This window comes from Pseudophryne corroboree, chromosome 10, assembly GCF_028390025.1.
Source record: "Pseudophryne corroboree isolate aPseCor3 chromosome 10, aPseCor3.hap2, whole genome shotgun sequence".
Classification (NCBI taxonomy): domain Eukaryota; kingdom Metazoa; phylum Chordata; class Amphibia; order Anura; family Myobatrachidae; genus Pseudophryne; species Pseudophryne corroboree.
The window spans coordinates 302,031,995-302,047,387 of NC_086453.1; the positions used below are offsets into that span (position 1 = coordinate 302,031,995).

The 15,393-nt window shown below is 43.9% G+C and overlaps 1 protein-coding gene and 1 long non-coding RNA gene across 7 annotated transcripts in view; one reads left to right on the forward strand and one right to left on the reverse strand.

Moving 5' to 3' along the window:
* The window catches only part of NPHP4 (nephrocystin 4), a 720,559-nt gene that overhangs the window by 441,087 nt on the left and 264,079 nt on the right, over positions 1-15,393 (forward strand). The window lies entirely within an intron of this gene.
* The window catches only part of LOC134966581 (uncharacterized), a 289,870-nt gene continuing 280,173 nt past the window's right edge, over positions 5,697-15,393 (reverse strand). For both annotated transcript variants that reach the window (XR_010188671.1, XR_010188670.1), the window contains one exon: positions 5,697-6,256. This is a non-coding gene — a long non-coding RNA (uncharacterized LOC134966581). The remainder of the gene's footprint in view (positions 6,257-15,393) is intronic.

Below are 15,393 nucleotides of genomic sequence, written 5' to 3' on the forward strand. Positions count from 1 at the left end.
TGCACTAATTTTCCTTAAGATTTTGACTATATAGTCAAAATCTTACAGATTTATCTCACCGTGTGTACACACCTTTAGTGACAGTGTTACGGTCTATACACACGGAGCGATATAGCTGAGAGATTTTGACTATATAGTCAAAATCACTCAGAAAGTTAGTGCATATCTCTCCATGTGTACACAGCCAGCGATAGCAATGCGCGTCCCCGCCAGGTCGCTATCGCTGCTAAAAATAGACTGTGCAGGCAAGTCAATTTTGGCTATGTCGCTGGAAAAGAAAAAGCATCCCCTTGCGTAAATGAGTTAGCCAAAATCGCCCATAGCCAAAATCGCTGGTAAAGTTAGTCAAAATCTCCTACTGCCAGTTGAAGGGAAATCGCTCAGTCAAAATCTCTCATAGTTAAAATCTCTCCGTGTGTATGCACCTTAACTCTGTATCAATGTCAGTGACAGTGTTACTCTGTATCAGTGACATTGTTACTCTGTATCAGTGACAATGTTACTCTGTATCAGTGACAGTGTTACTCTGTATCAGTGACAGTGTTACTCTGTATCAGTGACATTGTTACTCTGTATCAGTGACAGTGTTACTCTGTATCGATGTCAGTGACAGTGTTACTCTGTATCAGTGACAGTGTTACTCTGTATCAGTGACATTGTTACTCTGTATCAGTGACAGTGTTACTCTGTATCGATGTCAGTGACAGTGTTACTCTGTATCAGTGACAGTGTTACTCTGTATCAGTGACATTGTTACTCTGTATCAGTGACAGTGTTACTCTGTATCGATGTCAGTGACAGTGTTACTCTGTATCGATGTCAGTGACAGTGTTACTTTGTGTCGATGTCAGTGACAGTGTTACTCTGTATGGATGTCAGTACAGTGTTACTCTGTGTGGATGTCAGTGACAGTGTTGCTCTGTATCAGTGACAGTGTTATTCTGTGTCGATGTCAGTGACAGTGTTACTCTGTATCGATGTCAGTGACAGTGTAACTCTGTTTCGATGTCAGTGACAATGTTACTCTGTATCAGTGACAGTGTTACCCTCTATGGATGACAGTGACAGTGTTACTCTGTATGGATGTCAGTGACAGTGTTACTCTGTATCAAAGTCAGTGACAATGTTACTCTGTATCAATGTGAGTGACAGTGTTACTCTGTATCGATGTCAGTGACAGTGTTACTCTTTATCGATGTCAGTGACAGTGTTGCTATGTATTGATGTCAGTGACAATGTTACTCTGTATCAGTGACAGTGTTACTCTGTATCAGTGACAGTGTTACTCTGTATTGATGTCAGTGACAGTGTTACTCTGTATCAGTGACAGTGTTACTCTGTATTGATGTCAGTGACAGTGTTGCTCTGTATCAGTGACAGTGTTACTCTGTATGGATGTCAGTGACAGTGTTACTCTGCATGAATGTCAGTGACAGTGTTACTCTGCATGAATGTCAGTGACAGTGTTACTCTGTATGGATGTCAGTGACAGTGTTACTCTGTATCGATGTCAGTGACAGTGTTGCTATGTATTGATGTCAGTGACAATGTTACTCTGTATCAGTGACAGTGTTACTCTGTATTGATGTCAGTGACAGTGTTACTCTGTATCAGTGACAGTATTACTCTGTATCGATGTCAGTGACAGTGTTGCTCTGTATCAGTGACAGTGTTACTCTGTATTGATGTCAGTGACAGTGTTACTCTGTATTGATGTCAGTGACAGTGTTACTCTGTATTGATGTCAGTGACAGTGTTGCTCTGTATCAGTGACAGTATTACTCTGTATCGATGTCAGTGACAGTGTTGCTCTGTATCAGTGACAGTGTTATTCTGTATTGATGTCAGTGACAGTGTTACTCTGTATTGATGTCAGTGACAGTGTTACTCTGTATTGATGTCAGTGACAGTGTTGCTCTGTATCAGTGACAGTGTTACTCTGTATGGATGTCAGTGACAGTGTTACTCTGCATGAATGTCAGTGACAGTGTTACTCTGTATGGATGTCAGTGACAGTGTTACTCTGTATGGATGTCAGTGACAGTGTTACTCTGTATCAGTGACAGTGTCACTCTATCAATGTAAGTGACAGTGTTACTCTGTATCGATGTCAGTGACTGTTACTCTGTATCGATGTCAGTGACAGTGTTACTCTGTATCAGTGACAGTGTTACTCTGTATCAATGACAGTGACAGTGTTACTCTGTATATCAATATCATTAACATTATCAGTCTGTCGGTGACCTTGTAACTCTGTGCCAATATCATTCTGCAGGTGTCAGTGTTACTACAGTATGTGTCAGTGTCATTCTGTCTCTGGGTCAATGCCAGTCTATCATTATAAAGTTATACTGTACCTTTGTGTCAGTGTCGGTGTGCCTGTATTAACAAAGGTAGGTAGGTAAAACCTGGCTTATTTATGCACACACCTGTGATGAGAGGCTTTACTACCCTAACGTCCCGTGGAGTGTTGCTTTCATTGAATCAGCCCCTCTCTGTCAATGTCAAAGTGAAGGCAAAATTTAGGTTAGTGATACAAAGCAGCGGCGTTGGTTGCCTATACGCTTCAATAGGGAAATTTTCTACCTAATGCACGTTGACCATATGGTGTCAACCTATTGACTGTCGAACTATACACTGTCGATCTATTCTCCGGTTACCGGTCCAGAGGGATTTACTACAGAACCCAAAGTGCGACAGAGGGAAACAGCTGATGTCCTGACCCCCGAGATTCAGTAGGATACATTTCCTGGGTTGATGATGGCCACCATGCCCTGTTCTGTGAAATATTTGTCCTATTCTGCATTTGGGCATGAAGGTTTTCACCTTTCTCAAAATCTGACCTAGAAGTGTTCCATCTGGAATTCCCTTCACTATTCAACTTGTTGGGAATTCTGCCGACATTTAGCTCATCTCTATCCTCTGCTAATTATAGCTACATATATTATTTCATGTACCAAAGGAACCCAATTCTTTGGTCCTGAAAATTAATATACCATAAGCAACTCATGAGGTAGGATATTCTAGAGCTCTAATACCATTACAGTAAAGATCCCTTCCCATGCTGATGTTTCACAGTTGCTGACCCCTTGTCCTCTGCAGGGTCTATGCTATATGGTAACAGGTTGCGTACACAGATTGTTTTATAGACCTAAAATATAAACCTATATAATAATTAGGCACCTTTTATTTCAAAAGTAGACCTAGTTTTTCCATCGCTGTTAATACTAAGGGTGCCCATCTCTGTCCCCTATCTTAAACCTTGACGTTGGGACCCAGCTTATAGCTCTCCTGCTGTTGCACTTTGCATGTTGCTGTGTTTTGCTTTTTTTCTCATCCCCAGGCCAGAAGTTAGAAAAAGAGTTTAGAAGTTTGAGACAACATTATTGAACAGATGGCGCTGCTTCATCTTAGACTGACCCAGGCTTCTCTTGGGCATTTGTTTAATTGATATGTCACGGCGGCTGTTGTATACACAGTTTATTGCGCTCTTGGCTTGGGACAAACTTGTGAAAGTCAAAAAAGTTACCGCACTTCATAGAAGTACCTCTAGTTACAGCTTTATATTTTTATTTTTTTCATTATTTTTTTTTCCAATTACTATCGGTGCTAAAGATACGTGTTTTCAGTACATCTTCTTTAATAAAACTGAAACTTAGGGCCTAATTCAGACCTGGTCGCACGCAGTCCGTTTTTTGCACTGCTGTGACCAGGTAATCCGCCACCTACAGGGGAGGGGGTTAGGGCTGTGCAGGGCTGCCATCGCTTGTACAGAGAGCTGCACAAACAAAACGTTTGTGCAGTCTCTGCACAACTCAGGACTTACTCACCCACCGCGATGATCCACTCTGGAGCTGACGTCCGGATCCCTCCCTGGAAACGGCCGGGCACGCCTGCGTTCGTCCGGACACTCCCAGGAAACGGTGATTATCCGCCCAAGTCCGCCTTCTGCCTGTCAATCTTCTTGCGATTGCCGGTGCGATCGCTTTCTTCGTAGAAGCCGTCGCTGTCCGGCGACCCCCGTCGCCGGGCAATGATGCGTCTGCGCACTGCGGGTCACACGCATGCGCAGTTCAAACCCGATCACACGACTGCAAAAAACTACATCGTGCGATCGGGTCTGAATTAGGCCCTTAGTTTGCATAGTAATGAAACTCTGTAATACTGTTGCTAATAGGCATTCATGTGCAATACTTACCCTTTTTATTCTTAAAACATATTGCTTCAAATTTCAAAGTTTTAACTTGGAATTGTTTTCTGAATGGCTGTAAGTTAATGTTCTGCCACCAGGAGGCAGTGTATCACTGCAGATAGATTCAGTAATGTGCTTGTTATTCTTCATATGTTTGGCCTGATAGATACAGATGTAGATAATGCAGATATTTGAAAATAACACTTTAAGGCCTTACGTTAAAAATTGCTGTATATGGATGCAGAAGAGTACAGCTTTATAATGACTTTTCACGGTACTGCCTATTATATGTCACACGTAGTAGTAGTCCTTTTGTAGCACTATTACACTCTCACACTGCATGCAGGTTATTGTGTGCTAGCATTTTTGACCCATCATTTGCCAATTTGCTAAGTAGTGTGGCCAGTGCTGCAAGGTTCCCCTCTCTCCTCATCACTCCCATGGCTACAAACCTGGTTCATTCGTTGCAGTAGCAGTGAGCATCACCTGCGCCTCGGCTCCCACTGTGCATGACGGAGACCATCCACGATTATTATATCCATTTTAGCTTTTCTCATTCTGTTTTAACTAGAGATGAGCGGGTTCGGTTTGACTCAGATTTACTCGGTTCTCAAAACGGCATCTTATTGGCTCACGGTTGTCACGTGTTTTGGATAGCCAATAGGAAAAATCCAGATAAAACCGAACTGGCGTTAATTCTGGCGATAAATCCGAACCCGCTCATCTCTAGTTTTAACCAAATTGTCAAAACAGTGATGTCACTGAAATGGGTGGGGCTTATTTAAGTTAAACGATTGGATCAGTAAGTTAAACGATTGGATCAGTCAATCATAACCCATTCCCCATGGGTTATGTTTTGACGATATTGGATGACCCTTTTTGCAGTACTCCTGACCCCACTATAGGAAGTAGGTAAATACCACAAGACTCACTTTCTTTTACATGTCCTTGAAATGCTAACTCAGTACTATTCCTGCGCTTGGAAAATGGGCACATAGCAAGTAGCTCTCATGAAGTGTTATGTACGATACTGCGACTCAAAAGATGAGAGGGTATCATTGCTCCTATTTGGTATACGTGTGGGCTCTGGTGTTTAGACCAGTTACTATGGTGATCCAACAGTTTAGAATGTTATACAGTCTCTCTACCGTTCTATTCTCATCCACTGCTTCTCCGTGCCAGTGCTTTGAACCAGTGAGATACTGTAAGTGGCATGGAGGAGGGAACTCATAGGGGGGAAGGGATGATAATACCTTGTTCAGGATGCAGGTACCATACAAGTTAGTTGCCTATGTCATGGCAGGGTAAACTAGGCAGATGACTTTATCTTGTACATACTTGATTTAACAAAAGAGTACCTGCCACAAAAGTGAGACTGTCCCTCTTAAGTTCATATCATTACTAGTGTTGCCCACGGCTTTGCTCGTATGGATGTCTGTTATTGCTCGGCAGAACTAATTTTACAAAGACAGTAGCGCCATCTAATAATGTGATATATATTTTATATTGTACACATTGATCACAACATTTCTTTGTAAACAATATTTGCAGTTTTTCCTTCATGGATTAGCACAAAAAGATGCTTGGGGCTACTAACTCGTGAGCAAGCCGCGTAAAGCTGTCCATGGGAGAAGCAGCTGGTCCTGAGATCTACGCCTGCAGCACTGAGCGTTTGCTTCCTCAACTTGTTGATTGTCATAGCGAATCAGATGCTTACAGAAAACAGCAGGCGCTTAAATTGAGAAGGAAAATTGTTCAGTATATGTGGTATAAACGAGGTCTCGCCTGCACCACATCCGGTTACAGTCTCTGCCTCAATTAGGATCCTCTGTAGAGCAGTCACTTTGAGTCAGTTCCGTTGCATAAATTGGGCGGAGTCAGAAGCTTGATCGGAACACCAATTTTCAGCGCACCGAGTATCAAGCATCTGTATTTTCCTTTATTGCTCTTTTTTCTGGCGTCACATCGAGATCATACATACGTACCTCAGTTTCTTTCTAGGTTTCTAAGCTAAATAGTAGTGAAAACACAATCCAAATTCATCCAGTAGTTTTTGCGAGATGCCTAGATAAAAAAAAAGACAGACAAAATATCTGATTTTTTTTCCTCTCTATTGATCATAAACAGTCCCTAGAAGTATATTTCTCCAAAAAAATTGCTATGTACAGACACAAACCTTACAGTTGTATTATAATTCATATGTACAGAATCACTGACTGCAAACAAGACTATTTGGAAGCTTCACAATGAGTTATTTGGGCATTTCAAAAACAGGTAAATGTGAAAGGCGCTGTAGCTCCTTTCAAACAATCAGCAGTAAGGGGAGCGGTGGGGGTCACATGTCTCCTTTCAAACTCATGGGTACAATTATTAGTAGACTTCGGTAGATTTTCCAGCTAATTATCATAAATTATTTAAAGGAAGAGGCTTCTTCTATATATTTATATGCATCCGGACTTGGTGCCCGCTGTGTTCTCTAGTAGAAAGTAAACTCAACTCAAAGTGGTTTGGAGAGGATATTAATGATGTATGAATACTATAGGCTTAAGTGCCACTTAGGGACAAAGCTAGTTAACTTGTCACTTCGGTAATAAAAGACCATTATGCTCCAAACAGTACTTTTTAATATAGGATATGTGTAGGTAAAATAGCATTATTCAGTATATACTTAACATTGGGCCTAATTCAGACCTGATCATAGATGTACTAAATTTAGCACATCTACGATCAGTCACACAGACATGCGGTGGGACGCCCAGCGCAGGGCTAGTCCGCCCCACATGTCAGGCCTGATCCCCCCGCACAAGTACAAAAGCATCGCACAGCGGTGAGGCTTTTGTACTTTAGGAGCAGCTCCCTGCCAGCGTAGCTCCTGCGTGCTGGCAGGAGCTACTCGACGCTGTGAGGGTCGCAGCAGCTGCGTGTGACGTCACACAGCTGCCGCGGCCCACACCCCCACAACGGTCCGGGCACGCCCGTGTTGCCCAGACCGTGCCCCCTAAATGGCAGGCAAACGCAGCCGGCTCACCCGCTCCTGCCCAGCGACCGCTTCTGCCTATCAACCAGGCAGAGGCGATTGCAGGGCCGAGACAGCCGTCGGCAGTCTGGCATGCACGGGCGCACTGCGGTGCATGCGCAGTTCACACCTGATCGGCTGCTGTGCTAAAAACGCACAGCAGCGATCAGGTCTGAATTAGGTCCATTGTTCTTAATCTCTGTTAAAAAAAAAATAACCCATAGTATTACCTCCCTGTGAAACAGGTCAATAGTGGAAACTACTTGCTGTTGAGCTGCTGTGACATCAATGACGATTCCATTGTTAATGAGTCTACCAGTCAGCACAGCAAGTATGCCAGGTTGTCGCTTACATCCTGACATCTCAGGTAGAGTAACACAAACAACGAACTGCTGTATTTCAAATGCTGCATACAAAGAAAAAGACAACGTTACAGGTGCACAATTCAAACATTACCAATTTATTAATAATAATCAGTGCAAGAAAATTTGGCATTTTGAGCGAGGTTCTTCGCATAGTTATGGCCATAAGTAACGGCTTGCCCACCGTGTCCAGGTGACCTCATTAGTCAGGCAAGTCCCTAACATTTTTTTTTTTTTTTTTGGGGGGGGGGGGGTACAAATCCTGGGCGCAGGACCCCCCAAAATGAAGCAGCTGAGTGTGGGTCCCCCTGGACTGTTGTGGCTGTTTTGCCTCAGGAGCAACACGTATTAACACTTATTTTCATATTTACTTTCATCCCTATCGTGTGTTTTGTTTCAATGTAATTCATTTCCTTCCTTCACTTTTCACTACTTTACCTCTCACTACTTTCTCACTTCATTACCTCTCACTAATTTACCCCTGCTCCTTTCAGCAGCCTCCCTCACTAACCTATTTTCACTTTATCACTATATATTTTTTCACTTTTGTGTTGCCCTGGGGTCACTCAGCTGCTTCATTTTGGGGGATCTTGCGCCCAGGATTTGTACCCCCCAAAATGATAGGGACTTGCCCGACTAATGAGGTCACCTGGACGCGGTGGGCAAGCCGTTACTTGTGGCCATAACTATGCGGAGAACCTCGCTCAAAATGCAAAGTTTATTGCAATGATTATTATTAATGAATTGTGCACCTGTAACCTTGTCTTTGTATGCAGTACTGAAAGGTCTCCGCAGGGTCGCACCTCTCATTACCGGTGTGCACCCCAGGACCCCTCCCCTGAATTTCAAATGCTGTCTATTACTGAGCTGAGTTAAATTCATGGAAGAACTGTAATGTTTATACTTAAATAATGAAGTCTTTCATGCTGTCTTCCGCTGGTAGGACAGATGTACATGCACACAATGACTGACAGATCGGTAAATGTACTTTGCAAAAATCAGTTGATTCACTAATACCTTACTTTGTATCACAGCAATAGTGGAACGTCAGGTAAAAGCTGAAAAATGTATTTACCTACTTGGATTATATCTGAAATTTTGGCATTCAGTGATCCTTTAATGAGAATCTGCTCCAAAGTTGCAATATTAATCTCTCTTTCACCGTTAGGTTTGAGCTCATACGTTTTCTTAAGAGCAAAGATTTGCATAGATATCTTTTCCAGTTATTTTCATGAGGTGACATGCTTAATCAGACAATAGACACTTCACGACTGCGCCTGGAAGCCTTCAAGGAGCGTTATGTGTTTTTACTCGCTTTGAAGCACTACCAGCTTCCCGCACGGGTGCACACACAGATAGTATTGTTTCTACTGTCATATGATGGGGAATTCTAGATATCACAGAGGTGAAGGCCTCGGAGGAAAGGGCACTGAGAACCAGAGTGAGGTCCTTCACATCACAAAGTCATTTCATATATATCTATACCCCTTTGTCTGTTTATAATCCCCATTCTTGCTTTATTCATGTGTATGCTCCCAATAGTAAAGTGTAATGCTGTGGAATATGATAGGGCTGTATAAATGTACGATAATAAAGTGTCGGACTGTAAGATGTACGTTTATAGAGAGATGCTCCGTACTGGAATAATTGTACGTCAGCTGTGACCTTTTCAGCATAGAGCCACTGAAATCCTCTGATTGAGATACTGTAAGCACATTAATAAAAATGTGAATATTAATTAAAGATCCTGATATTACAGTGCTAATCTCATTTTTGCATTTGGAATTGTTTTGTCCCATTTTTTTTTAGCTCTCCCAATCTCATCATCTAGTATTCCATAGATCTAGCATTAGATCTGTGAAACAGTGCAGCCTCCTGTGTCCCACTTTTGCCTGAGAACAGTTGCTGTAGTAGAACAGGGATGGGCAGTTATTTCAGCTGGGGGGCCACTTGGCAGTTTTTAGTGAACATTCAAGGGCCGAAAGTGGTGGAATCTATGTTGTGCAATTATATACAATACTGTGCAAAAGTTTTAGGCAGGAGTGGAAAAAAATCTGCAAAGTAAGAATTCTTTCAAAAATAGAAGTGTTAAGAGTTTATTTTTATCAATTAACAGAAGAGAAATCTAATTCAAATCAGTATTTGGTGTGACCACCCTTTGCCGTCAAACCAGCATCAATTCTTCTAGGTACACTTGTACAGTATTTGAAGGAACTCGGCAGGGAGGTTGTTCCGAACATCTTTGAGAACTAGCCACAGATCTTCTATAGATGTAGGCTAGCTCAAATCCTGTCCCATCATGAAATCCCAGACAAACTCGATGATATTGAGATCAGGGCTCCGTGGAGGCCATATCATCACTTCCAGGACTCCTTGTTCTTCTTTACGCTGATGATAGTTCTTAATGACATTGGCTTTATGCATGCGGTAATTGTCCTGCTGCAGAGTAAATTTGGAGCCAATCAGATGCATCCCGGATGGTATTGCATGATGGATAAGTACCTGCGCCCTAACAGAGTGCATAGTGCTGTGTGTTAAGCTCAATTGAGAGCAGTTCCTCGATGAATGGTGGGGGGGTTTCTCTGCATGACTAATACCCCTTTCATACCAATATTCCTGGTCCAGCCTGAGTTACGGAACACGCGTTTCAAGCCAAGTGACAGTGGCTTGAAAACCGTTCACACCTCAAGTTGGACCTGGGTTATTTACGGTGCTTCTCCTCTGTCGGCACTTGTAGGTTACATCATCACTAAGCGCTGGTGAGCCGGCTCTCCATAGGGTGTTAGTGTGACCTGTGAGGATGACCTGGTTACCCATTCACATTGCCCCATAACCCAGTTCCATCCCGGGTCTAAACTTGCTCACTACCTGGGTTGGATTCACGGGTCACTGGACTCGGGTTATATTTAGGGAACCCTTTCACCCCGAGCCGCAACCTGGGTTAATCTGGCAATAACCCAGGTTTTTGCGGTGGTATGAAACAGATATGAGTGGAAGGGAATGGGAGGAGAAGGAAGTGCACTGAAGAAGGCTGCTGCCTGCACCCATCAGCAGCCTGACAGTGAGCCGGAACAGCTGTTTGGCTCTTGGGCCGTCAGGAGTTGTTCTTTATTTTGATTGTGCAGGCCCGGGCCGGCAAACACAGTAATAAGGCTGCGGCATCCACCGGACCGGACACAATTGCCATGAGGGCTGCATCCAACCCGCGGGCTGTATTTTGCCCAGCCTTACTGTAGAGCCTTGGCCAAATCTGTAAGTAAGATGCAGAAGAGCGTTCTGCAGGGCATGCCATTTGCCACACCATTACTCTGCTTCTTGCCGCCACAGCAAATATGTTTTATAAGTTTCAGATCAATAACTAACTATAACGTTGAACACTGGTAACTTTTTTTGTTGTTGTTTTTTTAGGAAATCCCTATTGATCTGTTCCACAAGACTAGTTAAGTGATATGCCCTTTAAATGAGTGGGGGTTTTTTTTGTTTTTTTTTCACTTACTAGAGGCCTGCCAGTATACACTATCAACAAAGATTAGTTGATACGCCTAAACCTGAAACCCAAGCATATATAGCCTAATTCAGAGATCATGAGCCATCAAAGGTGGGTAACATGTGCAGAAAGGGTCCTGCATTGGTTGCACGGAGTGCGTCCTTATTAACAGGCTGTGGCCATTTGGGAGCAGTGAGTGTGCGGAGCTGGGCAGAATTCCCAGAAATGGGGTTGTGTCACCCCGTTTTCTGGGAGTGCTGAGGCCAGGGTCTGCGTCTTCCAACACAGACTTCCTGACTTTGCCTACGAAGCTGGGAGGGCCAATCTGAGTAACCTCAGGGTTACACGGATGGCCGATGGTCTTGCAGATGATCTGATGCTGAGTCTTCAGATGTGCATTGCGTCCAGCAGCAGCCATGGCCACTATGTTCAAAGAGGCAGCAGCCATGTGCACTGCATCCAAAGAGGCAGCAGCCATGTACACTGCATCCAAAGAGGCAGCAGCCATGTGCACTGCATCTAAAGAGGCTGCAGCCATGTGCACTGCATCCAAAGAGGCAGCAGCCATGTGCACTGCATCCAAAGAGGCAGCAGCCCTGTGCACTGCATCTAAAGAGGCTGCAGCCATGTGCACTGCGTCCAATGAGGCAGCAGCCATGTACACTGCATCCAAAGAGGCAGCAGCCATGTGCACTGCGTCCAAAGAGGCTGCAGCCATGTGCACTGCGTCCAATGAGGCAGCAGCCATGTGCACTGTGTCCACTGTCCAATGAGGCAGCGGCAGTGTGCACTGTATCAGTCTCTGAACCAGGCCCATGCATAATAATTTCCCTATAGGCAGTAGTCCAAAAATTACCCATTTCTCTGACGTCCTAGTGGATGCTGGGCACTCCGTAAGGACCATGGGGAATAGCGGCTCCGCAGGAGACCGGGCACAACTAAAGAAAGCTTTAGGACTACCTGGTGTGCACTGGCTCCTCCCTCTATGACCCTCCTCCAGACCTCAGTTAGAATCTTGTGCCCGGCTGAGCTGGATGCACACTAGGGGCTCTCCTGAGCTCCTAGAAAAAGAAAGTATATTTTAGGTTTTTTATTTTCAGTGAGATCTGCTGGCAACAGACTCACTGCTACGAGGGACTAAGGGGAGAAGAAGCGAACCTACCTGACTGGAGATAGTTTGGGCTTCTTAGGCTACTGGACACCATTAGCTCCAGAGGGATCGAACACAGGACCCGACCTCGATCGTTCGGTCCCGGAGCCGCGCCGCCGTCCCCCTTACAGAGCCAGAAGCATGAAGGTGGTCCTGGAAATCGGCGGCAGAAGACTTCGGTCTTCAACAAGGTAGCGCACAGCACTGCAGCTGTGCGCCATTGCTCCTCATGCACACCTCACACCCCGGTCACTGATGGGTGCAGGGCGCTGGGGGGAGGCGCCCTGAGCAGCAATATAAACACCTTGGCTGGCAAATCATCACAGAAGACAGCTCCCCAGGCTCTCCCCTGTAGTTTTCAGGCTCAAAGGGTTAAAAAGAGAGGGGGGGCACTAAATTTAGGCGCAAATATGTGTATTATAGCAGCTATAAGGGAAAAATCACTGTGGGTAGTGTGAATCCCTGCATTATATAGCGCTCTGGTGTGTGCTGGCATACTCTCTCTCTGTCTCCCCAAAGGACTTTGTGGGGTCCTGTCCTCAGTCAGAGCATTCCCTGTGTGTGTGCGGTGTGTCGATACGGCTGTGTCGACATGGTTGATGAGGAGGCTTATGTGGAGGCGGAGCAGATGCCGATAAATGTGATGTCGCCCCCTGTGGGGCCGACTCCAGAGTGGATGGATAGGTGGAAGGTATTAACCGACAGCGTCAACTCCTTACATAAAAGGCTGAATGACGTAACAGCTGTGGGACAGCCGGCTTCTCAGCCCGCGCCTGCCCAGGCGTCTCAAAGGCCATCAGGGGCTCAAAAACGCCCGCTACCTCAGATGGCAGACACAGATGTCGACACGGAGTCTGACTCCAGTGTCGACAAGGTTGAGACATATACACAATCCACTAGGAACATCCGTTACATGATCTCGGCAATGAAAAATGTGTTATACATTTCTGACATTAACCCAGGTACCACAAAAAAGGGGTTTTATGTTTGGGGAGAAAAAGCAGACAGTGTTTTGTTCCCCCATCAGATGAGTGAATGAAGTGTGTGAAGAAGCGTGGGTTCCCCCGATAAGAAACTGGTAATTTCTAAAAAGTTACTGATGGCGTACCCTTTCCCGCCAGAGGATAGGTCACGTTGGGAGATATCCCCTAGGGTGGATAAGGCGCTCACACGTTTGTCAAAAAGGTGGCACTGCCGTCTTAGGATACGGCCACTTTAAAGGAGCCTGCTGATAAAAAGCAGGAGGCTATCCTGAAGTCTGTATATACACACTCAGGTACTATACTGAGACCTGCAATTGCCTTCAGCATGGATAGTGCTGCTGCAGCGTGGTCTATTACCCTGTCAGGACAGGGATACTATTTGCTAACCATAGAGCATATTAAAGACGTTGTCTTATATATGAGGGATGCACAGAGGGATATTTGCCGGCTGGCATCCAGAAATTAGAGATGAGCGGATTCGGTTTTACTCGGTTTTACTCGGTTCTCAAAACCGAATCTTATTGGCTATCCAAAACACGTGACATCCGTGAGCCAATTAGATGCCGTTTTGAGAACCGAGTAAAACCGAGTAAAACCGAACCCGCTCATCTCTAGAATTAATGCAATGTCCATTCTGCCAGGAGGGTATTAGGGACCCGGCAGTGGACAGGCGATGCTGACGTTAGAAGGCACATGAAGATTCTGCCTTATAAGGGTGAGGAATTGTTTGGGAATGGTCTCTGGGACCTCGTATCCACAGCAACAGCTGGGAAGGAAAATATTTACATAAACAAAAGGGAGAAAGAAGAAGGCTCTTGTGTGGGCGCACTCATTAATGGTAGTTAAATAACTAGAATGAATAACACTAGGTTGATTAGTCAGCAGATAAAACAAAATTTATTTGGAAATATTAAGAATATAATTGCCCCTGGTTGAGGAGATGTGAATGATCCCAGATAAAAATGTTCTGGTCCTGCCTCAGGAAATGAGATGGAGAGGGGTAGAGACACTGCAAGTCATAAACCCTTTCTCACCCGGCCAGTACAGATGATCTGTGTTAATGAGATCAATTAAGTCAATTGATTTTAGATTCTGTCATAATCCTAATGAAGGAATAACAGCTATTATGGCAATGAGTAATAATAGAAACAAATCAAAGGATATACCAGGGTAAAGAAAGAAAAGGATAGGAACAAATGGTGATGCTGCTGTTGGAGTCACATACCACACATCATATGCAATGATTGATGTTCTACAACACTGAGTATTCCCTGTGAGTCTCCACCTCAGGTACTAACTCAGCCCACACTGTTTCGCTTCCAAGATCGGACGAGATCGGGCATTAGCAGTGTGGTTTGATAGTAGAAGGATTTGGTCAGACGTCCAATGAGAGTGCACCTATATAGGGGGGGATAATTAGCTGGGTCTTATAGATACAGTGTGGATCTGCTTTTTGTGTTAGGCAGGAGACATCAAGTCCCACACCGGTGGTATTGTGTCCCTGGATCACAAATGAGAGTCCACGAAAAAGGAAGATATATAGATTTATGAAAAAAACGAAGATATATAGATTTATGAAAAAAACCCTAAAAAGGAAAATGGAGATCAATTAGGCTGTAGTTATTAGGAACGGGTGATAAAAATTACCCGTCCGTATAGATACAAATGGATAAGGAAACACGGATCAAGAAATTTTTTTATATATATGTGTACATTGGTACTGGTGTAAGGAACAGAAAATATGTCAAAGATAATTGTAGATACAAATAAATAGTACTGGTATATGCAATGAAATAATCACTAGTGACATGGGTGTCATTAGAAACACTTTGTGTGAATTGGAGCTGTTATAATCATTAGGATATAGGGAAATAGACATGAAATTCTCATATAACCCATGCAGCAATATGACAACAGGATCTGCAGGAGGAAAGTCAAAGAAGAATGCAGTATTACTTTCCTATAAAATGCAGTTTTTAATCCTGATGCAATAAACTAAGATGCATAAGCCTGGAAAAAGGCATAAATGAAGCCACACAAAAAGCAGATAAATAGTACTGGTATATGCAATGAAATAATCACTAGTGACATGGGTGTCATTAGAAACACTTTGTGTGAATTGGAGCTGTTATAATCATTAGGATATAGGGAAATAGACATGAAATTCTCATATAACCCATGCAGCAATATGACAACAGGATCT